The following is a 12,321-nucleotide window of genomic DNA, read 5'->3' as shown; positions in this document are numbered from 1 at the left end:
GATTGGTTGTCCAGGTGCAGAAGTCATTCTCAAAGGATATAAAAAGAGCAACAACTTTTTGTTACTTGCTATGCTCAAGTTTGCTATTTGAAGACAAAAACACAAAGTCATTTTTCATTACCTTCCACATCATTAGGGAAAATAGGATACACCCATCTCCAAGTAAGACAACTTTGACCATTGTAGCTAAACCTTCAAGAAGCATTTGTGTGAAAAGGACTTCTGTCAACTTGATGCTGATTATTTAGAAGTGCTGAGCTTCCAGGGGCTTGTTGTTTGCTAGGAAATCAATTCCTCCAAGTATAAATTTCAGTGGTGCTGACATACATAGTAGCATAGTGTCTGCAGTAATGTACAGGGGCACTTTCAGAGAGGAAATTTGGGTTTTGGCAAGGACCCTGACATTGGGAAAGATTGAGGGCAAGAGGAGAAGGAGGTGACAGAGGATGAGATGATTGGATGGCATCACTGACTCAAAGGACATGATTTTGAGCAAATTTCGGGAGACAGTGAAGGACAGGGAAGCCCGGTGTGCTGCAGTCCATGGGGTTGCAAACAGTTGGATATGACTGAGCAAATGAACAACAGAGATGAATTTTTTCTAACATCTTGTTTGCCAATTTTCTCCTATAAATCATCTATGCCGAGGAAGCTAAGCATGATGTACATACTATAAAAAAAAAAAAAACAACTCTAAAGTAATCAGGATCTCATTCAATATCAATATACTTTTCCTTCTTCTCTCCTCTTAACTCTATGTCAGCATAGTTTGCTGACATCATTCCACATAACAAGTGTGGCGGGGAGAGAGCGCACACACACAAAACATACAGAACAATAGTCTCCATGTCCTTCCCTCAGAAGCCCTCAAACTCTTGAACTACTGTCACAAGTCACTCAAATTTGAAGTATTAGAGGTAGAAATCTTCTACCTGAAATACTTAACAATTAGCGTCACTATGAAGGATAAATTATTTTGCATCATTTGTATACAACTTGGAATACACACAAGCTGGAATCAAGATTGCCGGGAGAAATATCAATAACCTCAGATATATGGATGACACCACCCTTATGGCAGAAAGTGAAGAAGAACTAAAGAGCCTCTTGATGAAGGTGAAGGAGGAGAGTGAAAAAGTTGGCTTAAAGCTCAACATTCAGAAAACTAAGATCATGGCATCTGGTCCCATCACTCCATGGGAAATAGATGGGGAAACAGTGGAAACAGTGTCAGACTTTATTTTTTTGGGCTCCAGAATCACTGCTGATGGTGACTGCAGCCATGAAATTAAAAGACGCTTACTCCTTGGAAGGAAGCTTATGGCCAACCTAGTCAGCATATTTAAAAGCAGAGACATTACTCTGCCAACAAAGGTCCGTCTAGTCAAGGCTATGGTTTTTCCAGTGGTCATGTATGGATATGAGAGTTGGACGGTGAAGAAAGCTGAGCGCCACAGAATTGTTGCTTTTGAACTGTGGTGTTGGAGAAGACTCTTGAGAGTCCCTTGGACTGCAAGGAGATCCAATCAATCCATCCTAAAAGAGATCAATCCTGGGTGTTCATTGGAAGGCCTGATGTTGAAGCTGAAACTCCAATACTTTGGCCACCTCATGCGAAGGGTTGACTCATTGGAAAAGACCCTAATGCTGGGTAGGATTGGGGGCGGGAGGAGAAGGGGACGACAGAGGATGAGATGGTTGGATGGCATCACCGACTCGATGGACATGGGTTTGGGTAGACTCTGGGAGTTGGTGACGGACAGAGAGGCCTGGCGTGCTGCAATTCATGGGGTCGCAAAGAGTCGGACATGACTGAGCGACTGAACTGAACTGAACTGTATACAACTTGTACACTTCCTACACAAAGCAGACTTGATTCAAAGAACAGCTGGATACAGCTGCCACAGAGGCCATCAAGATTCCCATACAGTTTATGTTCTCACACTTTTCCTAAGAATGTGGAGCTGCTTCAAACATAGCAAGACCAGGGCTTGTAGCACATGGGAGAAGGTGTAAAAAAGTGCATTTTTGATTCTGAAAGGGAAATGTATGAAAAGGGCTAGAGTGTGTGTGTGTGCAGTCATTGGACATAGGGGCCTTAAAGGTAATCCTGAACAAGGAAGAGAAAGAAGTAAGCAGAAGCATCACTCATAGCCATTCTGGCTGTACAGCATGGAGGTTACAAATACACCAACCCTAAAGACACATACAGTCCTAGGTTCAAATCCCAGCTGATAGCTACGTGACCTGAGCAAGTTTTACTTATCTTAAATGTGTTCTCTCACTTGTAAAATGGAGTGCAAGTAATAAAGTCTACCTCATAAGATTGTTGTGATGACTGGATAAGAAGTCCTGGAGGCACTGAGCATAGTGCCTGGCACACAGAAAATCCTCAATAACTTTTAGAAATTAAATAAAATGAGCCAAAACTCCCTTTAAATTCTACTCTGTTAAGTGGGACATGCAACCCAAAAGAAGAGTTTTCATCTTGTTTTTTGAAAGATGTGTTAGAGTCTTAATAGAGGGCATGAATTTACATTTAGAGACATATACACAGGACACTGCCAAGCAACATTTTATCATGGCCATAATGGAATGAGATGTAAAGCTGCTACAAATATCCAGAAAACTACCATTTTTAACATCTCAATATTGAAGATAGTCTTGATATTTTATAAAGCTCTATAATGTTATTCCAGCCAAGTTTGGGCTACAAAATACCAAACAAGTACCACTCTCTTAACCTATAAAATGCAAAAGGGAAAAACTAGATCAGTAAGTTCCTTGCATATCAATAACTCTGTCTTTTAAGAATCTGAAAGCATGATTCTATGCTAAGAGCTAAAGCTTGGGTGTTCTAGTTTGAATAGCTATAACAGCCAGAGTTCTGGATACATAATGCTGTATAATAAACCCAAAGTGGCTTCAAACAATAGCAATGTTTATTTTGTTCATGAATCTGCAATCTGTACAGGGCACAACTAAGACAGTTTATTTCTGCTCCACTCAATATCTGCCGGGCCAGCTTAAAGGCTGCGGGCTGAAATCCTCTGAAAAGCTTACCCGCTCTTCTGTCTATATGTCATCAAAACTGGAAAAACTCAACCAGCTAGGAGCTGGAACAGCTGGGGCTCTTCTGGCATCCCTTTAAACTCCAGGGAGTTCTTCCATGTGATCTCCCTAATATGGTAGATGCAGGGTCTCTGGACTCAGGGCTCACAAGGCACAGGTCACATGAAAGGAAGAGAACCAGGAGGAAACTATTGTCTCTCATGGCCTCACCTAGAAAATCACTCAATAATTCCACTACATTCCATTAGCCACCCAGATTTAAGGAATGAGAACACAGTTCCCCACTTCTCATGGAAGGACTGTGAAATTATACTGTAAGAAGAGCATATGCTGCTGTTTAGTCACTAAGTCATATCCAACTCTTTGGCAATCCCATGGGCTGTATGTAGACTTGCCAGGCTCCTCTGTCCATAAGATTTCCCAAGCAAGAATACTGGAGTGGGTTGCCATCTCCAGGGGATCTTCCCAACCCAGAGATCAAACTCATGTCCCCTGCATTGGCAGGTGGATTCTTTACTACTGAGTCACATGGGCTTCCCAAGACAACATTATAAATCAACTACATTTCAATAAAAAGAAAGAAAAGCAGACAGTTTGTTCCACCTGATATAAGAACATAACACAATCTATAAAGCAACCCTGCAGGGAGGGAAGAAAATTTTAAACCATTAAGCCTATAGAGTCAACTGTCAACTTGCAGAAAATAGAAAGAAAATAGAAGAACATGTTAAACTATACTATGGGAATGCAATCAGTAAAAATCCAGACTGGGAAATTACAGGACTAACAATCCTTTGAGACATACCTAATCATCCCACATCAATTTAAAAGCTCTCCAGGAAGATTCAAGATTCTACACTCTAGCCAGATTAGCAGGGTGGAATTATTGGTATTCTTAGTCTTGTTTAAATGGTTGAGGTACTTAGTTTAACCAACAAGTATTTCTACAGGATTCCTTGTCTAATCTTAACCTCTTTGTATTTCAGTTTTAAAATCATTTCATTTTGCCCTTAGCAGAGGTGAAGAACAACTAATCCTCAAAGGATAAAATCAAAACACTTCATGTGTATGCAGGCTTTTATCATAACATATCAACTTTGTACTCTTGCTCTTCTGGAATAAATCAGATGTATCCCTTCAACCTCTTTCTGTTTTGGTTTTTCAGACCCCACTGTTAAATACTTCTTGATTCTTTCAAACCACCCTCTCCTCCCACTCAAACTCAAATCCAACAAAGAATAAGAACAGTGTCAATTATAAGAAAACAGTTTAGAGAAGTATAACAGCAGACTTTGAAACTGAAGCCTTGATATTTACATATAAATATATTTTTAAATATATATATTTAAAGCTGAGGTAAAATGGGATAGAATTTCTAAAGCATCCCAGAATAGATCTTTGGATTTCAAGCCAATTACTCTTAAGTTACCTATTTAAATTTCCACCTCTGGATTCAATCAAAGGGTCATGCTATTTAATTTCTGAGAAATTACAAAGATGTACTCAACACGAGTAGGCAAGTCCCACTCATATACTGCTGCTGCTGCTGCTGCTGCTAAGTCATTTCAGTCATGTCCGACTCTGTGCGACCCCATAGACGGCAGCCCACCAGGCTCCACCATCCCTGGGATTCTCTAGGCAAGAACACTGGAGTGGGTTGCCATTTCCTCCTCCAATGCATGAAAGTGAAAAGTGAAAGTGAAGTCGCTCAGTCGTGTCTGACTCTTCGCGACTCCATGGACTGCAGCCTACCAGGCTCCTCCATCCATGGGATTTTCCAGGCAAGAGTACTGGAGTGGGGTGCCATCGCCTTCTCCGACTCATATACTGAGATTTAAAAATAACTACTCTTTAACATACCTGCCTTCACTTTTATGATTATTATTATTATTTCAAGATTTGCCAAGAACTAAAACCATGCTACAACACTTGTTTAAATGAAATATTACAAATATAAAGTCAAATAATTCTCTATTATTCTGTTTTCATAAACTGAGTGTAAATGCCTCTTATGTGGGAGGACTTCAGGAAGTCTAATTATCAGCTTCAGACAACACATTATAACCTTAAGCCTTTAGATTCAATGGCTGTAAAGCTACCATTACCTGCCCAAACATGGAAATGACACAAAAATGTCACAGTTCATGAATTACTGTGACGAAATGGCAGTGTTCTGTATGTGTCCACCACCATGTCTGTCTGTATTGTGGACCTTAGGCCACTAAGACATCATCAGCTAATGATTTGTTAGTAATTACTATGGCCTGCGCCAGAGCATGTGACTTTTAATTATTATAATGGCATGATTTGTTTTAATGTATAATGAATTTAAAGACCTTTTTAAACTATTTAGACACTTCTAGTATCTTGCCTCCCAAGGAACCAATCTTGTATTATATTTTTATATATTTTCAGGTTACTTTAGAAGGACAGTTGCTTGTTGGCCTTAGACCAACCTTGACTCAGTTTTGGTGAGGAGGGTAGGACAACTTTCTCACCATGGTGAAAGGAAAGTTACAGCACTCTGCCCAGAGAGCCTTTACCTGGTAACTCAGGTGGTAAAGCATCTGCCTGCAATGCAGGTAGACCGGGGTTTGATCCCTGGGTCAGGAAGATCCCTTTGAGAAGGGAATGGCTACCTACTCCAGTATTCTTGCCTGGAGAATCCCATGGACTGAGAATCCTGGCAGGCTACAGTCCATGGGATTGCAAAAGAGTCAGACATGACTGAGTGACTAACACACATTTTTGAGCCTTCTACTGTGAAGTCTGCTTTACAGAGTTCGTCATCTCCTCCCCCTCCCTCTCCCAGACTTAGTGGCAGGTGCTGGCAATAAATACTAATCCAGTCCTCAGGGCAGATTCTGAATTGTTACTGACACAGAGATACATATCAGGAGGGACCAAGTTACAGTGACAGCTGGACAAGAACAGCATGTAATTCTGGCAACAACAGACAAAGCAAGGCTAAAGCATCCCACAGCAATACCTGAAGTCCATGCCAGGGCTTCTGAGCTCTATGCAACTACATTCTTCCTAGAATTTTCTTGACTAGCGAGAACATTCACATACCCAATCCTGTCTGCAATATTTTTCTTTTGAGTATTGAAAATAAGCCCAATTTACATACATACAAACATTTGTATACACACACACATACAAAACCAAAGGTAGGAATTATAAAAGAAAAGATTAGTATTCTATTTTATTGAATATGACTTGGCTTCTTCAGATTTTTGACATCTCTAAAAGCAATATATGTCATATAGTTGACAGTTCTTATATCCAAAGGAAAGCAATATATCTCATGAAATGATAAAAGCTTAAATTTCTACATGGCAGAAAATACCATATATACTGTGAAAAGCAAGGCAAAAATAAATATATAACATGCATAAACCTAAAACATTAAGTATAACCTAAACCTACAGACATAAGGTTTATATCCTAAACAACCAGCAGCTTTCACAAATCAAATCCAAAATGAGTAAACAATAGGGAAATGGGCAAAGGATATGAACAGGAAATTCACAAAACAGGAGGCAAAAAATTTTATGTCTAGTTATGTTTTTACTATTATGATAATGTGGAGTAGGAAATGGCAACCCACTCCAATATTCTTGCCTGGAGAATCCCATGGACAGAGGAGCCTGGTGGGCTATAGTCCATGGGGTCACAAAGAGTCAGACACAACTGAGCATTATCATAATGAAAATTTTAAAGCTCTCCCTCTACCCTAATGCTCCGAAAAGTCCAGTTATTAACGTAGGCTGAAAAAAAGGGCAAAAAGAAAGACCTTTTCTGTCCCAGGCACTGTACTATCAGATTTCATGAACACAAGTTCATGAAAAACCTCACAACACCCTGAGGAGCTAGATATCACTGTACAGATGAGGAAATATAGCATTAGAGAAGCTGAAGGACTTAAGCAAATTGTCTAAGCAAGTGTGGTAAAGCCCAGGTTCATACAGCTTCTGCTCACAGCACGACTTTAGAAATCCTATCCAGACAAACGACTTCCCTTGAGACAAGGGACTGGACCTCAGAATTTTAAACCCAAAGCACTAACTGAAGGCCAAAGGCATCGAGTTTCATGAATCTGAAAAGCTAGTATCCAGCTACACAGGAGATTTCTTAAAGTCCTGTTCATAATTTTCTTACTTTGGAAAAGAAGAAATTAAGTGTCATAAAATATGTTTAGATGAAAAGATTAAGTGCATTTGATTTAAAATACAGACAACTTTGTACTATGAGTGAAACCATGACTTGAAAAAATAAAACAATTCTTAAGTGTCACTACACTTAGTCCACCTCAGTAAGATAAAACAGTTGCAATTACCAGATCCCTTCCTATTCATTAGATTTGGTTTTAGGTGGAAATAGCAAAGAGGAACTAAAGAGTCTCTTGATGAAGGTGAGAAGTGAAAGTCTCCCAGTCATGTCCGACTCTTTGCGACCCCATGGACTATACAGTCCGTGGAATTCTCCAGGCCAGAATACTGGAGTGGGCAGCCTTTCCCTTCTCCAGGGGATCTCCCCAACCCGGGAATCAAAATGGGGTCTCCTGCATTACAGGCAGATTCTTTACCAGCTGAGCCACAAGGGAAGCCCAAGAATACTGGAATGGGTAGCCTATCTCTTCTCCAGCAGATCTTCCCCACCCAGGAATCGAACTGGGGTCTCCTGCATTGCAGGCGGATTCTTTACAAACTGAGCTATCAGGGAAGCCTGATGAAGGTGAAAGAGAATGAAAAAGCTGACTTAAAATTCAACATTCAAAAAACAGTGACAGATTTTCTTTTTCTTGGGCTCCAAAATCACTGCAGATGGTGACTGTAGCCATGAAATTAAAAGACGCTTGCTCCTTTTAAGAAAAGCTATGACAAACCTAGCCAGTGTATTTATTAAAAAGCAGAGACATTACTTTGCCGACAAATATTGGTAAAGTCAAAGCTATATTTTTCCAGTAGTCATGCATGGATGTGACAGTTGGACCATAAACAAGGTTGAGCACCAAAGAATTGATGCTTTAGAATTGTGGTGTTGGAGAAGACCCCTGAGAGTCCCTTGGACTGCAAGGAGATCAAACCAGTCAATTCTAAAGGAAATCAATCCTGAATTGTCACTGGAAGGACTGATGCTGAAGCTGAAGCTCCAATAGTTAGGCCACCTGATGCGAAGAGCCAACTCCTTGGAAAAGACCCTGATGCTGGGAAAGATTGAAGGCAAGAGAAGAAGGAGACGACAGAGGATGAGATGGTTGGATGGCATCACCAACTCAATGGATGTGAGTTTGAGCAAACTCTGGGAGATGGTGAAGGATAGGGAAGCCTGGCATGCTGTAGTCCATGGGGTCACAAAGAGTTGGACACAACTGAGTGAACAAACATAATGGGAAAAAAAATAAACTTTTACTGAAATATATTCAAGGAAGAGGGACCAGTGACAATTAGGTCCTGCTCTGGTGTCCCAGAGGGAAGGAGTTCTAATGAAGGGCTGACACAGGCCAGGATTCCTCGAGGCAATGTTATGGCCTTGTTGCACAGGTAAGGCCTAAAACCTGACCCTAATGATCCAGCTTCCCCAACACTCAAGTCCTGGCAGGGCGCCTTTTCCACAGTCCAGGAAGTCAACAATAGGACCTCTGCTGCCAGCCACCCCTCTCCCAAGGTGAAAAAAGACAAACTCTTCATTCTCTGTGTCCAGGGTTAGGAGAACAGAGACAAGCAAGAGGTGTCACTTGCATATCTGTCCACTGTACACAGAAAAATAGGTCTCTTATCCTTTCAAAAATATCAGGTATTAAGGGTGCTCAGTATGATGCATGTGGCTGGGTTACAAAGGATTAAAACAGGATGCCTCCAATTTCCCAGTCTTAGAAGCCATTCTACAATATCAGCCTAGAGCTTATATAATACTTCTCAACCTCTGATAAAGACTGATATTTCTCCCTAGCTTTTTTGTAGACCAGCCCACTCCTTTAAAAACCAATTTTATTTTTTCTGGACAATCAAAATGTAATCCAATAGGAAATCAAGCAGGTTAGGTTATTTAGCCTGAATTCTGATCATTTTTGTGAATATGTTAAATGTGAAAAGTGTCACAGGCATTCTGTCCTGGAACTCACCCTCCAAAAAAGTGGCCAGTTAAAAGGACTAAACCAAAATCACTCTTTTCAGCCCAGTTCTTTAAACTTTAAACTGAGAGCATGCCACCAATTGTGCTGTGTCAGCTGCATTTCACCAGCCATTCATCAAAATAGTATCATTATTTTTTAACCATCAAAACAAAGGAGAGAATGAATCCTATTTTCAAGTACTTCACCTACAAAGATGAAGTTTACAATTGTCTGTTTGCGACACTGACTAAAAAATATTTTATTCAGGACAAAAGTTTCTTCTAGATTTAAAGATCTAAGGAAAACAGAAGGAAGGAAAGAAGGCTAAGAAATACAAGATGTCAAGAACACTTAAAACACAATTGTAGTTACATCGTAATAGTGTAGAGTGTATGTTGGGGGAAGGAGGGGGGTAAAGACAGAGAACCTAGGGTAACACTTAGATATATGTCCTCAAAATCTGAAATAAAAGGATAGAGATATAAAGAGCTTAACAAGCCTATTTGCTCTACTGTAAGAAATAGAATATGAAACTGATTTTGGGCCAAAATGTAAACAGGAATCTTTTTTGAAGATTCCTGCTAAATCAATTAAGGCTACAGATACTTTTAAAAGTTCATGAAAAATTCAAAAACAGCCTAGTAATTTTCAGTAACAATATATTATTTGCTGATCATCTTTTCTTTCAGTTCTTTTAAAAGTTGTAAGGTAAGTGGATTCTAAGAGTCTAAAAAGCCAATGAGAAAAAGCTTTTGTTTGAGTCTAGAAATTAATCAGAGAGAATATAAATGAGAAAAAGAGAGGTAATTAGATGTCTTATTAGTTGCTCAAAATACCTGATGATTAAAGATAAGGCACCTCTAATACAAAGGCGAATGAGCTCTTTGTGTGGGGACAGATGGTTTACCATTATCACATCTTAGTATGGTACCACGAATATCACTTTCAACTTTTAAGACAGATTTATTACAGTGGTTTTAAGATGAAAATCTTAAAGACATTCAATGCTTATATTGTGATGTGAAGTGAAAGTCGCTCAGTCATGTCCGACTCTTTGCCACTCCATGGACTATATAGTCCGTGGAATTCTTCAGGCCAGAATACTGGAGTAGGTAGCCTATCCCTTCTCCAGCGGATCTCTCCCACCCAGGAATCGAACCAGGGTCTTCTGCATTGCAGGCAGATTCTTTCCCAACTGAGCTATCAGGGAAGACCCGTGCTTATATTATGTAGTGATATATATCATTATTTCAGTATTAACATTTTCATCATGTGTACATGATTTTCATCATTATCTAGAACAGTAAGAATCAAGTACTGAATATTTCTAAAGGAAATGTAAGTCATAAAATGTGCATAGGGCACGAATCTTTCCAACAAAGAAGAATGAAATGAACAGCGGTCATATTTTCCTGAACTAGGGCCCCACCAGCTTGAGCCTATGATAAAATCTAGCAAACAACTCCACTGGCCTCTATAATTTATAAAACTAATAAAGTTAAATCACCCCATTAATATTAAAATCCCAAAGAGTGTGTCTGCATGACCATTCTGCATAGCACTAAATACAAAGCAGATACTTTGTAAATACTGATATTCAGAAGGACTTTAACCAAGTACCTTTCCTGGGCATGGAGAGGAGAAAAATTCTCTATGTCTGATAGGAGGAGGAAATAAAAAAAAGCCACAGCAACTATAATGGTTCGGGATAACATAAGAGATGCCTTATTGAATGAGACCAATTGTCAACTTGGTATTTGGTCCTGGGCAGAAATATCAAAACACATTTTAAGAAAAAATACGTTGGCTCTCTATGACGACTTCTGATGCAAAGAGACACATATTTAACATGATCTATTTCTTTAATATTCCACGAGGAATCTACTATCCACTACTTAACGGGTACTCATTTAATAACTCCATATCACCCACTGAGATAAAGAATATTCTAGTTGTATCTTAAAATCTACTAAAAGACCCATTTACCTTATAACTACTTTCACAAAAAGGAGAACAATTTTGAAACTAATCCAAGGGGGGTTAATTACTACAATAACAAAAGATATTTACCCTAAAGTGGTTTCATCTTAGGCAATGTTACAGTTTAGACTTGAAAGTGTTAGTTGCTCAGTCATGTCTGACTCTTTGCAACCCCATGGACTGTAGCTTGCTAGGCTCCTCTGTCCATGGAATTCTCCAGGCCAGAACACTGGAGTGGGTAGCTATTCCCTTCTCCAAGGAATCTTCCTGACCCAGGGATCAAACCCAGGTCTCCCGCACTGCATGCAGATTCTTTACAGTCTGAGCCACCAGGGAAGCCCCAAGAATACTAGAATAGGTGGCCATTCCCTTCTCCAGGGGATCTTCCCAACCCAGAGATGGAACCCAGGTCTCCCATATCGCAAGCAGATTCTTGGTGACTCAAATGGTAAAGAATCTGCCTGCAGTGCAGGAGACCTGGGTTTGACACTTGACAGATTAAAGTGCATCTTTTTGGATTTTTCAGCATATGCACTTATTCAAACTTGCAACTCTGATTTTTCTACCCACTCCTAAGATATAAACTTCCTAGACAATCTTGGTTAATACTTTATCCCGAAATTTCTGCAATCTGCCACCTCTTATTTCCTGTTGAGAATAAATTGCTCTAGTTTCCCCAGTGAAGACTCAGCCTTCCTTAGACTGTTCCCCGGGGATAGGAAGGGTCTTTTCAGGAAATGGCACCATGTCTGTGGTGACGGGGTCTATGAAAATAAGATTCATGTCTTATGGATCTGTTTATGCCCAGCACCAGCAAATAGTTGTTCAATAAAATAATTGCTAAAAGAATTGATCAAGATTCTAAATCAACTGTGATGAAGTAGAAATAAATGGATTATTCTGGAATTCTAATATCTATTTTTTTTTCTGTTTGTCTTTTTTTTTTAATTTTTTAAATAAATTTATTTATTTTAGCTGGGGGCTAATTACTTTACAATATTGTAGTGGTTTTTGCCATACATTGACATGAATCAGCCATGGGTTTACATGTGTTTCTAATATTTATTTATATATCCTTTGACACCTATCTTCTGGAGCAGAAACAAGTAGTGGTCAAGAAAAACAGGGGAGAGTGAGGTTCTAAGATCTCC

At 39.5% G+C, this 12,321-nt stretch overlaps 1 protein-coding gene and 1 long non-coding RNA gene across 3 annotated transcripts in view; both read right to left on the bottom strand.

Annotated features, from left to right (window-relative positions):
• PPM1L (protein phosphatase, Mg2+/Mn2+ dependent 1L) overlaps window positions 1-12,321 on the bottom strand; it is a 318,376-nt gene that overhangs the window by 178,656 nt on the left and 127,399 nt on the right. The gene's annotated exons all lie outside the window — the stretch shown is intronic.
• On the bottom strand, window positions 6,163-11,283 carry LOC145538543 (uncharacterized). Its single transcript, XR_014076993.1, has 2 exons — window positions 7,539-11,283; window positions 6,163-6,730 (listed from the first exon to the last, which is right to left on the bottom strand). It is a non-coding gene; the product is annotated as an uncharacterized LOC145538543 (long non-coding RNA).

Source organism: Giraffa tippelskirchi, chromosome 2 (genome assembly GCF_054371585.1).
Source record: "Giraffa tippelskirchi isolate mGirTip1 chromosome 2, T2T-mGirTip1v1.2.pri, whole genome shotgun sequence".
Taxonomy (NCBI): domain Eukaryota; kingdom Metazoa; phylum Chordata; class Mammalia; order Artiodactyla; family Giraffidae; genus Giraffa; species Giraffa tippelskirchi.
This window is presented reverse-complemented; position numbering and strand designations above follow the sequence as displayed.